Below are 15,694 nucleotides of genomic sequence, written 5' to 3'. Positions count from 1 at the left end.
AGCAGCTCGCGCGGGGGGGCTGCGACGCGACGGGGAGTTGGAAAAATGAAAAATACTCTAAAATCAACAGGCGTTTTCAGTGCTCGCGTATACCCACACACACACGCACCCGCGTACGAATATTACACTCGCGTGCTCGCGCACGTGTGTGCGCGTAAGAAGCTACGAAAAAGGAATGCAGTTATCGCACTCTCCGGCCTCGGGGAACGTCGAAACGATTATATCGGGAAGCGAGACGCCCGCGACTGTGGAGCATAAGAATTTCCTTACGAACTCGCGCACGCACGGACACACACGCACGGATGTCCATGTCCCCGCGGCGGATACAATATCGATATAAACGCTCCGAAAGCGTGCAGTGGTATAGCGTAAAATCGTATAAAATATATCGTTTTATGTGTATCGACGTTTCGCACAACGTTTCCCGCATAACTCGACCCTTAAAGAGCGCTCGCAGGGTCGGAATTACGACTTTTGCACGCGAATGCCTCCGTCTCCAAACGGGCGCGAGGAAACAAACTGAAAAAAAAAAAAAAACGATTCGGAGGATAAAAAATAACGTCCGAAGCGGTAATCGAATATAAGCCTCACGGCCATTCGCGAGGTTCTCGTATTCCGTTGCCAATCGAAGACGAACAAAATTTACAAGTTTTTCTTCCGCCCCCTCCCCCGCGCCCGATCGGGAATGCGTTTATTTCGATTAAATAACGTGGATTCGTACGATTATTTACGTACGTTTGTCCTCCAAGTTAATTTAAGCAATTCCCATTATTTCTGCACTCGTGCCAAGCCCCCGGTTATGTGCAATTTTATTTTCACCATTTTTCCCCTTCCGATAAACGCCATTTCGTTAGCTCACGTTTTTACACTTCGCTCCCTTCTTTGGACACTTTTTTCGAGTGCTCAAAAAGCAAGAAGCTTCCATAAATGGCGAATTAAAAACGTATATATATGAACATTCATTTTCCACGCATTTTTCAATGTCATTGAAACCGCGAGTTTCTGGAATTGTTTTATAAAAAAACTCATCGCTCCCCTTTCATCGGTTGCTCGCAACGTGAAACCAGAAATAACGAATCATGTGCATCGAGATCTCATTATAGAAGCGGAATTTTTAATTGAGTTCTCGAGAAAAAACCATTTTTTCGAATATTTCTGTTTGAACTTTGAAAAATCGTAATTAAGTATATCGAAAAAAAATTTGCTTCTCAAAGAAGATTTCACGTCGAGCCCGGATGAATGTTGAAACGCGAGATTTTTGTTGATTTTTCAAATTCTCTATTCGTTATCGAAAGGTCAAAAGATTCGTACGATGACGAAGTCTGTTTTATTACGACTCAATTGATTTTATGACCAGAAATACCGAGGGGCCAAAAACGATTCCTGTTCTGCGTAAATGAATAAGTAAAAAATCGAAAATAGCTCGCGATTTAGTATAAAATTACAGGATAATATTCGAACGTCTATATTTTTAAAAAATCGTATATTTCTTCGAGACTTTAACGTGTATTCGAGATTCATATTTATCAAATAAAGATTCACATCTATATTGGGAGAGGAGCAGCAGCGCGGTGTGTATGCGCAAGAGGGAAAGTAAAACGAGTGTACCGGAAATTATGAGACTGCAGGTTTAACACCCGCTCGATTTGGCAAAGGCATATCCATACGTATTCAAAGTAGGATGCGAGCGAGATACTTATATGGCGTGGTCAAGAGTAATCTCCAATCGTAAACCGTGCGCCATGCAACAATTGTGTGATATCGTTTCTCGTTATTCAAACGCAAATTGGGACACACTTCGTTTTTTCCTTGCAAGCGAGCAAATGATTCAGGGACAAAAGAAAAAAGGGGCAGCGATAAAATAAAGAGTGCGTGCTGCCCTGGATATTTTTCAATGCTTTTTGCACTCTTCTCGTTTTGGAGGTGCTCGAGTTTCTTGCCAAATGGATTCGAGTGGAAAAATATTGGGTCGGAGGCGTTTGAACACTCTTTTGAGGTATTTTTTCAAACTTTTGTGCACTTTGAATGATTTTTTGTCGCAATTCAGAGATTCCTGGCAGCAGTGATTTGGGATCCATTGCGTCATCCAGGATTACAAGGGGCTCGAGATCGTCAATGAAATATTTTCGAAACCCCCGATTTTGACGAGCTGCACGAAAACTTGGCAAACAGCCATTTTTTCTTGTTCCTCTTTTCGAGCAAACGAAAGAACAGAGTCGCGGTTGTACATTAAAGATTCAAATTGTTGGCTATAATCGCGGAGATTGTTGCGGGAGAGAATAATGCATTAGCGTCTCGGGGCACGACGAGCGCGCGCGCGCGGGGCCGTGTACCCTAAATTGGGCCATTGAGATATCCTCCTGCGCCGTGGGAAGCCGAGCAACGGAAAAAAGAGCGAGGAGCACGACGAGGAGAAGCAACGATATAGACTCGAAACGTAATGACGTTCGAGTCGCTCGTTCTCTCTCTCTCTCTCTCTCTCTCTCTCTCTCTCTCTCTCTCTCTCTCTTTATCAATCGCTTTTATTCTCTTATTGTGCGGCGAAGATAGTCGAAGGAATCATCGCTATATACATTCGTTCGAATAAAATCGAGTTACCCGGCGTTGTGCCAGGGGAGAATAAATTTTGAGCAGCAGAGAAAAGTTAAAAGTAAGAGAAAAGAGTGAGGGAGGAAGAGAAGGAGAAAAAACCAATAAACATCGATCGCTGGATCACGTAGGCCGGTAATCGGGACAAGGCCGTGAATTATTGCGGGAATGAGAGTTACGGGAACGCCACTTATCCGCCGTACTATTGTTTTTATTATTTACGTATTTTTCGTTCTATTTATTGTTCGGCTGTTTTTTCGTTTCATCGGTTTCGAATGAGGAATAGAAAGGATGGAAGTGGACGCGTCTTTCTCGCAAGATCTTTCCCGAGATCCATAAACCCCAAGAACGAAATCGTACAATCATTTTTTACAGCATCAAATCAAACTCGTTTCGTGCTTTTTAGCTTCGCTCACAAAAAATCTGAATAGCTTGCTTCGCGGCACTTGTCATTTTGGTAAACGATCCCCGCAAATCTCGTTTTTCACTGAATCTACGTTCCCTTGAATTATTTATGCAGCGATCCCCGCTGCAGAACGAGGCTGCTGGAGCCACAAAAATCGCCCGATATCGAGGAAACCGAACGCTCGAACTGAGCGAAGAACTTCAATGTAAATTGGGAGGAAAATCGTCGAAAATTCACGAGCGCAAACAGTACTCGAATGATCAATCTTAAATCTTTAAACCTGTGAGAAAACTCTCATTTATGTCGGAATTGAGGAAATCGAAAGAAACGCAAAAAAGTCGCCTCAAACCCCAGAAATTACGGGACGCATCGACAACGCTCTGACGACTTGTGGAGCGATAGAAAAATAGCGAAAAACATTGAGACCGATGGCCGAGAAGGAAAACAAATGTTTTGCCAAGAAATGCACTGTTTAATCGCGAAGAGCTCGCGGCTCGGTAATTACCGGTTCTCGTTATACTCTTGTACACATTAATGCGTCTATATACATTACAAATCGAGCGACGAGCTCTATCCTCTCTGGTCTCTATTAAAGAAAGGAAGACGGAAGGAGAAAGAGCGAGAGAGGCACCGTTACAGTTCTTCTTTTAGTTTTATCGTCCACTTCTCGTCGTGCCCGGAAGGGGAAATAGACGAGCACATATTGTCCATTATATCGCTCGTAATACAGATCCGAGTAGAGCAAATAAGACAACCTGTAAATTCATCGGCAGGAACGCGCAGCGTGCGATGTGTTCGAATCTCCCCGAGACTGAACACTCGCATCGCAAATTGCGTATTACGATTTTACGAGTTTCGAACATTGACACGCTTTTGTCCGACTCGAAAAACTAGAAGAAACGAAAAAATTCAATTTTTTGTGAAAACTTCAAACACTTTGTCTTCCCAACAAAGTTTTATATCGATAAAAAAACGTTAAGCAATTTGGATGCCTAAAAAAATGATTGAATTCGAAGATTCATTGAAATTAATTGATACTTTAATCAAATTTTGTTCTCAATGAGGCTGAATAAAGTCCCTTCTGTTGAAATTTCAACGAAAATTCTCGCAGGATTCGAAATAAAATTGAAGCCCCCCACAACTGTTGTGAAAATTCAACAATTTAAATATTCTCTTAGAATATTGGCGAGCTCCAAAGAATAAAAAAAGTTTAATCACTGATGAATAAAATGATAACACTTGCCTCGAATAAATAATTTGATCAGTGAATTAAATGGCGAAATAAATTGAATAAATTGTTTCCGCGTGTGTGTGCGCGCGATCGCGGGGTCCGGGGGTGCGGAGGAACGCACGCCGGGAGAATAATTCGTGGTGGGCAGTTGGTGCGCGTTGCTCGTATAATTACTAATTAGGGTAATAATGGCATAACGCCGCGTTGAATACCGATCGAGATCGACGTTGTAGCGGACTGCACGCATCGTCGGGCCGGCAACGATCGAACACGGAGTAATGACGATGCGGCTTGTAGGAGAGAAAGGTGCAATAGAGAAAATGAGAGGAAGATAAAAAATGGTGAACGAGGTAGAGGCAAATTTAAGAGTCGCCGCTTCATGAAATTCGTTGTATAGTTACGATAAAGCCTCCCTCGTTCTCACAACGATATCTTCATTTCCCTGCCCCTTGTTTCTCTTAATAGTGCGTTCGCGAGAATTTTACTGCGGCGGACAAATTGATCTCTCAGTTCTGATTTCATTGTATCCTCTCTCGTTCCTCTTTGTTTTTCATTCTTCATAATTCCCTTTGCCCGAGATCGCCATTTAGGGAAAGATAAACGAAAAATAGCCTGGAGATAAATCAATTATTGGAAGCACTGGGCGCGCGAGGATCAGGAAATATCGCGGTACTGTTAAGCTGCACGCGGGATCTCCTCGTAAAGTTGAAACGCCGGATTCATCTCTTCTCTCATTTCTTTCCATTTATTTTGCATCATTATTACAATGCGGGCTTTTATCACCGCGGAGCCTCCTTCGATCTATACAAATACGGATTATTCATTGTTTTTCCCCGTGGGAACTGGAATCGCCCGTTATTTTCAGACTATCGGGTTCTTTTCATCGCGTACGAATAAACGATACTCGTTCGTTTAGCTTCCCCCAATTAATATCGAGATTCTTCGTTTTTCAGCTCGTTTCTTCGATCGTCAAATCGAAGCGAATCACCGACACAAATGCTCGCCAGTTCCATCATCAACGATCATTTTCCCGCCCAATTTTCGAATTCATAATCATCAGACCTGCAGATCCCACGCACAATCATTTTTTTTACAAACGAAACTCCCTCGTGAGTATTTTCATTCAAATCCCACCGAGATTCTCTGTAACGCGCGTTTAATCGAACTCTGCATCCAATGATAATGCAACCTCACGGAATGTTGAAATTCAGTACTCCAGTCCATCGCACCGTACGTTTCGAATACTAGTGGCGCAGAGCGTTTTCCTGCGTGGCATTGATACAGATAGCTATAAGCTCGTTGATCGTTGAGAAACGAGGAGTTTTTAACGAGCCGTTTCTATAGCAGTCGAGCTCTCTTTCACGCAAGATTCTCATCCGGAATAAAAAAAAAAAAAAAATTGAAAAATAAAAATAAAATAACAGAAAAAGAAAAAACGTTTGAAGTGCGAGTCCGAGCAGAGGCTGCTCGAGTGTGTAGGTGTTTAGATACGATTTTAATATACATTTTACATATTGTGAGGCACGTACGTGAAGGAGGGTAATTCTATGTACGTGTTTTGTACCAAGATGGATGAGCCGACATCAAGATAGATGAATCGATCCCTCGGACGAGCCAACGCTCCCATACGGCGTGTTTATGCTTCACAATACGAATTCTAGTCACGAGATTATATCATTTTCACGCAGAACCTTAAAGCTCCTTCAAATGCGTCTCAAAGTCATCTGAACTCCTTGATTCATTTCACTTTTTTTCTCATACGCGCGCTGTCGTATTTTGATGGGGGGGGGGGGGGGGGGGGGGGGCGTAATCCTTAACGGTGCTTCCTCACTTTTTTGTGTGGACTCACCTCGACGAATGATTCGTTAGCCATGAATTGTTGGTTGTGTAATTGTACTGATTTTACAGTAATTTTATTCTCTATTTCAGAAGGAAAGAAATTTCAGAATTGACGGGGTCTTCAAAGCGTTTAGTCCCGATTTGTGTGGCATCATCGAGGCAGAAATGTCGCGAGGCGCGCAGTGTTCGTGGGATGAAAATTGAAAGTTTTTACGTCTTTGTTTGACACGAAGAATCGTTCTGGAGAGCAAATAATTGGAGATGAAACGATTCCGTTGATTTTTCTCGGTTTTCAATGTTGGATGGAGGAAAAAATCGATTGGAAACCGAGAAATGTGGAATGGAGAAGAATTGGAGTACGCGACAGGGTGAAAAAAGTCGGAGGAAACTGAATCGTGAGAAATTTGGTCGAAGGATGCGGCGCGAGAGCAAGAACAATTCATATGCACCGATTTATCCACGCACGTCGTCGACTCGAGATTACATACGTGATAGCGAGTTAGATCCTCGGGAGAAAGAAAGGCATTTTCTCGGCTTCGGAGCGACGCCAACTCTTTCCCATTTTTTTGCCCCTCTCCTTCTCCGCTTCTTCTTCTCCACTTTTTTCTAGCTCTCTGTATACGTGAGATATCGCAGTATATACAACTGTGCACGAGGCTCATGATTCGTCGAGGCCGAGTCAACCGTAGACTTTTGTATATGTGTTTCACAATAATTTTTCACGGTTAACGAACGGAATCGTTCGGATTCTTCGTTTCTCTTCCCGTTCCAGCGACGAGGTTACCGTTCTCGTCTGCTTCATTCTACTCCATTTTTTTGCACGACTCGAACGTTGGGAATCCAAATTCTTCGATGCTCAAAGGAGGCAACGGGGGGCCGAAGATTCGTCGATTTTTAATTGAAAAAAAGGAAAGGAACTTCGGCAGTATATCGAAAGGCCGAATCTTGAAATTTGTTCACTGCTGGATCGCTGCTCCAGGAATCGAACGAATTGTAATGCTGAATAAATTTGCGGTTGGCAAACGCGAGAAGGATTGCGATGAAAATCGAGAAAAAGTGTGCTGCTCGCGATCGCGAATTGATTCATCTTGAGCGAGATTATTGAACGCTGCGACGAATAATCGATCGGAGTAATTTTGCAAGCCCAGCACGTGCAATTGCAGCTACCTGTGAAATACCTTTTACAAGCGAGAAGCGAGCAGCTCCGAACGGGGCGGAGGGGGAGCCTCTTAAAATGCGCTCTTTCGAGCCTGAATAAATCGCCGTTTCGTTGTCGTCGCGGCTTCGACAATCGTGTTTCAATTCTCTCCCTATTTTCTTTTTATCTCTCGCGATAAAATGTATTTGCGAATTGAAAGTTGCACACGGAGTTGGCAGAGACCGGGCGTTTGTTAAATACCGCGGGGATCTCGAGATCCATGAAATATAAATTAGAAAACGTGTTCGCAAATGTAGTTTGCCTGTTCGCCTCAATTTATTTGCGGGGAACACGCAAACTCCGACGCACACGTTATTCAGGACTTTGAAAATGCGGTAGGAATGAGAAAAATAAAGAGAATCGGGCGGGCGCGATTGTATCGGAGTGTGACGGGTCGGAATAAACGGCGATAAAATGAGTCTCTTTAAGGGGGTGAAGGTTAAACGTTTCTCGGAAAATTTATCGGACAATCGAATCCTAAAATAATGGGGCGTTGAGAAAAATCGGAGTTTTTTGTTCAACGAATGATTTGCTGAGGTAGAAATTCTCGGAAAATTGAGATACTCGATGGAGTCGGAGAAAAAGCGTCGATTTTATCGCTCGGATAATACGAATTCTAAGAGGATTTCGAGGCGCCAGGAAAAAGTGTCGTTAAAAGTATCTTCCCCTCGGCGATCGCTCGCCATTATTTCCCTATAAAATCGCAGCGCAACTCGATTCGTCCTTGATTCGCGTAATCGGCGGGAGTGCACGGGAAGCGAGAGAGTCGAGAGAGAGAGAGAGAAGAAAGAAGAGAAAAAGGCGAGTAACGATGATGAAATAAATTTGATTTTCATTATCGAAATAAATTGCACAGTAGTCAAGTCCCGATAAGCGAAGCGGCTCTTCGAGCTTCCTTTGACATTCCGTTCCTCCGAGCTCGCGAAGCGAGCGCGGAGGAGAAGGGGATTCATAGCAGGGACAATTTTATCGTCTATTTTATAGGAATATATTCGTTTGAGGACCCTATCGAGTCGTGGGCATCTCCAGGGCGGCTAAGGAAGTCCTCGACGTAAGGAAACTCGAAAAAAATGAAATGAAAATAAAAATCAATAAAAAGAACGAAAAGCACTCGAACAGGGCGCTCGCGTACCGGCAAACGTGCACGGAAAATCGCAGTCACGGAATATTTTCACGATTCTCGATTGTAACACTGAAATATACTCGCACAAGCGCACCAGCTAACGTTTTATTCTGCAACAAAGTTCCACGAGAGCTATTCCAATGGATGTGGCCGCGGCCTTATTATACTCCAATGTACAGAGTAACTTCGCGTACTTGTATATAAAATAACACATCTAATATCGACATCGTAATACGAATGTCTACCTTCGTATGTAAAATGTATAGAAAAGATCGTTAAGAGAGAGGGAATCGTCTTAAATGGCAATGGGAAAGCAATAACGATGCTCTCTCAGCGAGTATCATCGACGTTTACAAGCTCCGGTTATTATTGACCACTCGCTTATCCCTTTTCCGAGTACGTCCTTAGATAAGTCCCACCCCCTTTACAGGATGCACAACAATTTATGCGTCCGCCGTGCAAATCCTCCCCGTTCATTCTGTCGAGGAGGATTCCCTTTTTTCCCCGATTTCAATTGATCGCCGATGATTTGCCGAATCTCGGAAATTTCCGGAGCAGGTGAAAAAAAAACGTTTTCGCACTGAAACCAACCGATTGAATGCTGGGACCGGAAACGATCGGGAGAGAAAATTTTCCCAAATAAATTAGACGGATTTTTGATCTTCTTCTAGTCGAAAAAGAATGAATTGAAAGTGCGGAAAATTCACCGGGGGATCGAACGAGGGTAAAGAATTTCGATTGCTAATCGATCAATTTCAATGAATTTAACGAACTCCTCGATTTTAATCGGCTTCGAGATATTCATCTCCGGGTTATTATATATGAACGACGAAATGAAGCTCTTCATCGATGTCCATCTGCTTTGATTTTCATCGATAATTATACATGCCCAAGATTGTTATTAGCGACGGTCGCAATAACGATGAAAATGGTCGGTTAAAAGGAGGAGGAATTCACTCAAATTCGTCGATGCATATCGCGACTCCGATTTGTATCTATAATTATGAAATTATTGAACGTTTTTATTATAACGACGATGCAGCACAACGAGGATTAAAAAGCTGCGAAGAAAAGATCGCCAGGGTCGGGGAGGCTCTTTTTTCTAAAGACTCTCTCGATGTAACAGTGAGACTACATTCTTGGATGGAAGTTGAACGTTCTTACTACCGCGTTCGCATAATCCCGAGACTAGAGATAGACTCGCGCAACTTAACATTGCGCAACTATGCGAGCGAGCGAGCTCCGCGAGATATGCTCGCGAACGTCTCGACTCTTTTCTCCTTTTAGTCTTTACCTGCTCTGTGTTTGCGTAATTATAGACGCATGTGAGTGTGTCCGCGCGTGCTCTTGGACAGAGATAATGACGTTTCTTCTACGCTACATTCGACTCTTTCTTTTTCTTTGTCTCTTTCTCTCATTACAAGATTAGTCACTCTTTGCTCAACGTCTCAAAGTGCATCTTTATGCACTTTCGATTGATATTCTCGAAATGAAAAAAACTGACGTAATTCTTGTGCGGGCGTTGATGGAAAGTGGGGAAAAAGAGAAATTTCGTAGCGGTTTGTAAACTCGGTGTGCACGGTTTGCAAGCTTCTAGAATTCTCGATTTTAATTATTAAAAAATGGGAAATTAGAACTTTGGCTGTTGGAATTTCGTTGATAAATGAAAAAATGGATTTTGGGACTTCAGCGACTTTGTTCCGGCGCAGCGATGATCTGAAATCGATTATTTTCAAGTGCCCCGTTCCGTTCTGAGGCTGCCACCCGAAAAGAGTGGCAGGAAAGTGGAAAAATCCATCAACCTGCTCGCAGCAGAGCCAGATGTCGAGTGGGACGGTTCGTTGCGAGCGACCTTGGCTTATCTCTAAAAGGCCTGAGTCAACGGAGAGCGGGAGATAAGAATCGAAGATAAAGATCTTAATTCCCGAGTGGTGTTTTCATTTGGAGAAAAAGAAAAGGAAAATTCAAGCGTTGCTAAAGAAATTGGAAATTTTCCGGTCGAGTGGTTTTCGCTGCTCCCGCTCCGTCTTTTTTCACGATCGACCGCCCATTTTCGTTCCTTCTCCCACAATCATGATGCTCGCTCGCGAGGGTCATGACCGACGTGGACGACCTGCTGAGACAGAGGAGCCAGGTAGGCTCCAAGAGGTAATAGCGATTTAATAAGCGTTACAGCTGCGCTCAACCTTCGACCGATTCGCTTTATTCGCACACGTGTAAATACATCGCCATGAAAATATAAATTCCGGTGAGCACAAAAGAATTTCAATGCGAAATGAAGATCCGGAGAATTTTCTTTCTCTCTGCGCAGCAGACTCCACGAGCTCAAAATCCACGAATTTCATAATTAAATGTCTCCCAGTGAACAATAAAACCGGTTTCATTATCCTCGAATAAAAAATTCTGGTGAAATCCCATAAGAGATCGATCCAGAAATACTTTTATGACAAAATTCATGACACGATCGTCGCCGATGCTCGAAAAACGAGGAGGCAATTCGAGCAATTGAAGCGAGCCACGCACCCGAGGATTTTTATCTTTAAATTCGTTAGAAACGCGAGAAAGTGTCGCATAAACTCTGACAGCGGGGAACGGGCCGGATGATTTGTTCTGGAATCGCGCGCGCATGTGTCGAATATTTCGAGTTGCTCATAGACAGCTGCTGTTTTATTTAGCACGCCCATAATCGCCCGCGAGAGACCTGCGCGTGTACCTGCGTAGGTTTCTCAATTGCGAGGCGTGTCACGTGGCTCTGTACGAGTGGTATGAATCCGCGCGTACGTGTACACGAAATACTCGTTTGCTGCGTGGATGTTTGAGTGGAGAAGATTTGCGGGGTGTCAATTTCGGCGAAGCGAGCATTCGCGCGTATCGCGTTACCGATGAATGACAAATGCTCGATTGTATGATAATCTTGCTCAGAATTATTACGAAGCCTCAGTCCATTTTTCTTTATTACCAAAACAGCGAAAAGCTCCGCCAAGAATGCCGGATCAAGGTGCTCGCAAAGAAGCTGCCGATCGTCAAGAAACACGTTGAAAATTGACTCAAGAATTTCGCGATTTTTCAGGCCCTTTAACGCGCTCCTTTCTTGTCCACCAAATCACGACGCTGAAGTTTCCAACGTTGGAGTCCAACGAAATGAAGGAAAAAAACGTTCGTAATTCACCAATTTTTTATTTCACGAATCGTTGGTGCAGCTTGAAAAACTACGAATCGCAAATTTGGCAGGGAACAAAATAGGAGAATTACTGGAATTATTGGAGAGTTTTTTTCGATCATTTCGTTGGACTCCAACGTTGGAAACTACAGCGTCATACCAAATCGAGCTTTTTTCGAGCCTCGTCACGAGTTTTTTAACATATTTCGTTGGACTCCAACGTAGCAAACTTCGACACCACGATTTTGAGTGATTTCGTCAAAAGGAAGTGTTGAAAGAATTTATGGAAAAACGACGATTTTCTGGGTCTCCGAACGCCCCCTTCCTTAGGCCGAGGAAATGAGGATGTGAACTCAGTTGGCCCGGTCCTCTAATCAGCATCAATGGATCATAAATTATGGTGCAGCGAGAGCTCAAGCTTTATAAAAAAATACTTTTGTGCTCGTGTCCACAGGTCAATACGAGACGGAGTTGTGTAACGTGAGTACGCGTTTGCATTCCGGGCCATGAAAGAAGATGCTTCGCTGACGGGGAGGCAAACAAGTGCCTCGATTATGCTCGAGAATGGAACCGGCGAGATAAACATTTACAATTTTTTCGATTTTTTTCTCTCCGTAAATACGTGAAGGGAGAAAAAGTTCGAAGAAACTCGTCGCCCTTTTACGATCAAACTCGCCACAGAATTTTTCTCTTCTCTCGCCATTGTTTGAACAAGTGCTGCCGCCTCGGTCCTCGCCGAGGGTTTTTCCTTCCCTGCAGGAATAAAAACTCGTCTTCCTTTGCCTCCCCCGAATGTGTGCACGCGAGCAGACGCTCCCTTCGCACCGGTGAATTTCCTCGAGCGTGTTGCGGACGATTCAGCCCCCGACCGGACGAATTATCGAAAGGGAACGCTCAGATTCGAGGCAGACTCGACCATTCGTGGCTTTTCTCGATCTTACTTTCCTCCGTTGGCCAATTTCGGTTTTGGAGTTTTTTTTTAGTGAAAGAGGATCGAGATCATTCACCGAGACGCTCCGAAGGCAGCGACGAAGCTCGAGGATCAAAGTTCTACGATTTGATTATTTTCTTTGGGTGCAGTGAACGAGTCTTTGGAAAAGTCACTTTTTTCGTTTTCCGAGCTCACTCGTTCCTCCGAAAGTTCTCGAAAAACGCTTTTTTTCGAAGTTCTTACTCGGAGCCTCAATCGAACAGCAGAAAAAGGGGAGGGGGAAGAAAGGAGCTTAATTGGGGAGCGTGTGAAAAGAGTTTTTAGTAGAAAGTAACGCAATGCTGTTGCGTACGTTGAAAGTTGAAGGGAAACAATGCTGCTTCGCCTTCCGAGTTGTTGCCGAGGCCGGAAAAATAGCGACGATGCAGACCGAGGTTCTCGATCCTCCATCGTTGCTCTGTTCTCCGTCTCTTTTTATCATTTTTCTTCACCCACGTTCGAGCAATTCGTCTCTGTCGCGAGCGAGTCTCATTGGCACTCTTTGGATGTGAGAAAATTCCAAGACGAATTCGTTAACGGTTTCCTCGCAGGCGCACAAGAGAAAAAGAGGGAAAGAGGGAGAGAGAGAGAGAGAGAGAGAGATGCGAGAGAACACGATGAAGACACGAAGAAACGGCGCGAAACATGTACAAGCGAGGAGAGAACTCGCCAATGTACACACAAGACAGCACAAGTTTTATCGCGATTTCCGGGTTCTAACGAATCTCCGAATCGCATATTTATTAACGAATAATCTACAAGCCGAGAGCTCTCGGCATGCGCGCTTCTCTATTTTTCCTCTCTTTTTACGCTCCTTTTATTTAATCATCGAATCTTCTGATGGAATAACGTTAATTTTTAATTAGAATTTATTCACCGGGGGCGATAAGAAATTCCTGCGATTTTTTTCCCGTTGGAATTATAGCGATAATTGGCGAATCGAAGAAGCACGATAAACAAAGGAAAGAGGAGCGTTTTAGCGTTTAGTGTTGGGGATCAATCGTCGCTCGCGCCGATGAAAATATCGCAGTCCCTTCCCCCCCCCCCCCCCCCCCCCCCCTCCACGCCGCCGAGTCCCGAGGATGACTCAGAATCTGACTCAGCGCCGTCCATTTGCGGAATCTCATATTTCAATAAAAAACATGAAATCATTGAAAGAAATGTAAGCTAAACGAGATCGTAGATTCCTTCGAATACCTTAATAACTTATTTTCGCTGAATTTAAAAGTGGAGGCTTCGTCGAATTATCAGGCGTTTTTTCAATTCGCCTGCGGGCTCGCAACTTGCCACAATTTGAGCTCGGAGATTGAGAATCTCAAGCGCACGTTTTCCGCCGGAAGTCCATTACGGGGGATTCTTAACTTCAATTTTCAAATAGACTCTATTAAGAAAGAAAAAAACGGGACGAAAATCACTTGTATTGTTCCCGAGAGTCGGCCACACGGGTATCGGGTCTCCCCGGCCGTACGCGATTGTCACAGACCAAAGCCTAACCTCACCCGCCCGGCAATTCGCTTCGAGGTTCGCTCTCCCAACGTAAAAGCTCGCTCGAGACATTCTCACATCGAGTTCTGTCTGCCTCAAACAAGGAACATCCGCTGGAGAGTCGTTGCCACACCTGCCCTTGTATATATTTCTCTAGACGTTGCGAGCACAAAATATAATGCACGCGAGTGTACATATACATACGAAAAAATGGGTAAGAACATCTGAAAACCTGTCCTATCTCAAGAAACAAAAATTCAAGTCCGAGCGACTGCCCTCTCGTGGCTGAAAGCCCATTAAAATGTTTGTGGAATAAAAATGTATTCGTGGTTACCGTTAGGGCTTTAAATCCCCGAAATATTTAACTGGAAAACAAGAAGAGTGTCGAAGCTTTAGAAATGAGATTACGAGAGAAAAACGAACCTGTAGGCCTGCAGGATTCCCACCTGTTGCCGGGAGCCAAAGAAGTACCTTCGGCTACGTGCGTTTTCGTCGAAAGTTCGATCGCGCAGCGAAAAACGTTATAAAAACAGCAGCACTTGTCAAGGGCTTCGAAACATCCGAAAAATATCCTCGGGCCTGCACTCGGCGATAGAGTTTTTTTGAAAAATCTCCTGTGACGATGTTTTAGTATAGAATTTTGTGCCGCTCACGTTTGCTGTTCGCAGTAAAACAAATAAATCATCCCGGCAGTGAGTGCGTGCCACAAAGATCGAGGGTAACACCGGCTTGAGCCAACACAATTAAACACGCAAATACATGTATACAGGCGTATATAAACAGACACGTCAATATTTATATATATTTAGTATATAAATATGTTCACTTCACACGCACGTGCACCCCGCGAATAATTATCTAGAGAGTATGAAAAAATGCGACGAGGGACGGTAAATTCGAAAAATGTGAACAGGCCTCCCGCGCGCCAAATAATCCAACGTTATTTTTCAACCCGCAAACTCGAGAAAGCACGATTGTCTCAGCGACCATTTGACGAGTCAAATCGCTCCGCCACTCCCCGCATATCCTTCGGAATTGCATCGATGAAATTCCGATCGATTTTCTTAGCAGTAACCTCACGAATTGTTCGCGATTCCGAGGAATTCATCGGGAGATAAATACTCGAAAAAAGACATTCCAGCGGTACCTCCGAGAGAGCGTTCTACCGCGGTCGCGCGTTACCGCTCCGGGCAAGCGCCGATTCACGACTGTCGGGCCGAGCGACGGTCGCCTGACGCTACGGTGAGCGTTACATCGCGCTTATTCTCTTCGTCCCGGTAAGAGCCGAACTTTTACGAACGTTACCGAACTTTTTAGCTTCTCGCCTCTCGCTCCCGCGCGCTCCACGCTCGCTCCTTCTGTCTCGTAACAAAGTCTGCCGGATCCATCGGGGCTTGATTTTCCATCTTTTTCTTTCCTCCTCCCTCTCTCTCTCTTTCTTTCATTCTCTTCGGCTTAAGGAGCCTCTGAAACGTCCTATAGTACTTCGTGCTCTCATGTGGCGCTGTTCTCCAGCCTGTTGCACTGCTCGCGAGCCCCTCGTTCCTATCTCATAGGCCAGGAGTCCTTTTCTCCTTCCCTCTCTTTCCTTTTTTTCTATATACTTTTTTAAAACGCTTGTATATGTATGTTTATTCGTACGGAATGCGCGCGGCGGAAACCGGGCGGGATCGGAATCGGGATCGAGGGGCCT

General features: G+C 44.2%; 1 protein-coding gene across 1 annotated transcript in view; it reads right to left on the bottom strand.

The window, feature by feature from the left end:
- Positions 1-15,195, bottom strand: part of Shrm (Shroom) — a 113,600-nt gene extending 98,405 nt beyond the window's left edge. The window contains exon 1 of the mRNA XM_043430634.1: positions 14,425-15,195. The gene's annotated coding sequence lies outside the window, so the exon portion shown is untranslated. The remainder of the gene's footprint in view (positions 1-14,424) is intronic.
- Positions 15,196-15,694: the final 499 nt, after the last annotated feature.

The sequence above is a fragment of the Venturia canescens genome, chromosome 10, assembly GCF_019457755.1.
Source record: "Venturia canescens isolate UGA chromosome 10, ASM1945775v1, whole genome shotgun sequence".
NCBI classification, from domain to species: Eukaryota; Metazoa; Arthropoda; class Insecta; order Hymenoptera; family Ichneumonidae; genus Venturia; species Venturia canescens.
The sequence above is the reverse complement of the archived record's forward strand: the minus strand, read 5'-3'. Positions and strand labels throughout refer to the sequence as shown.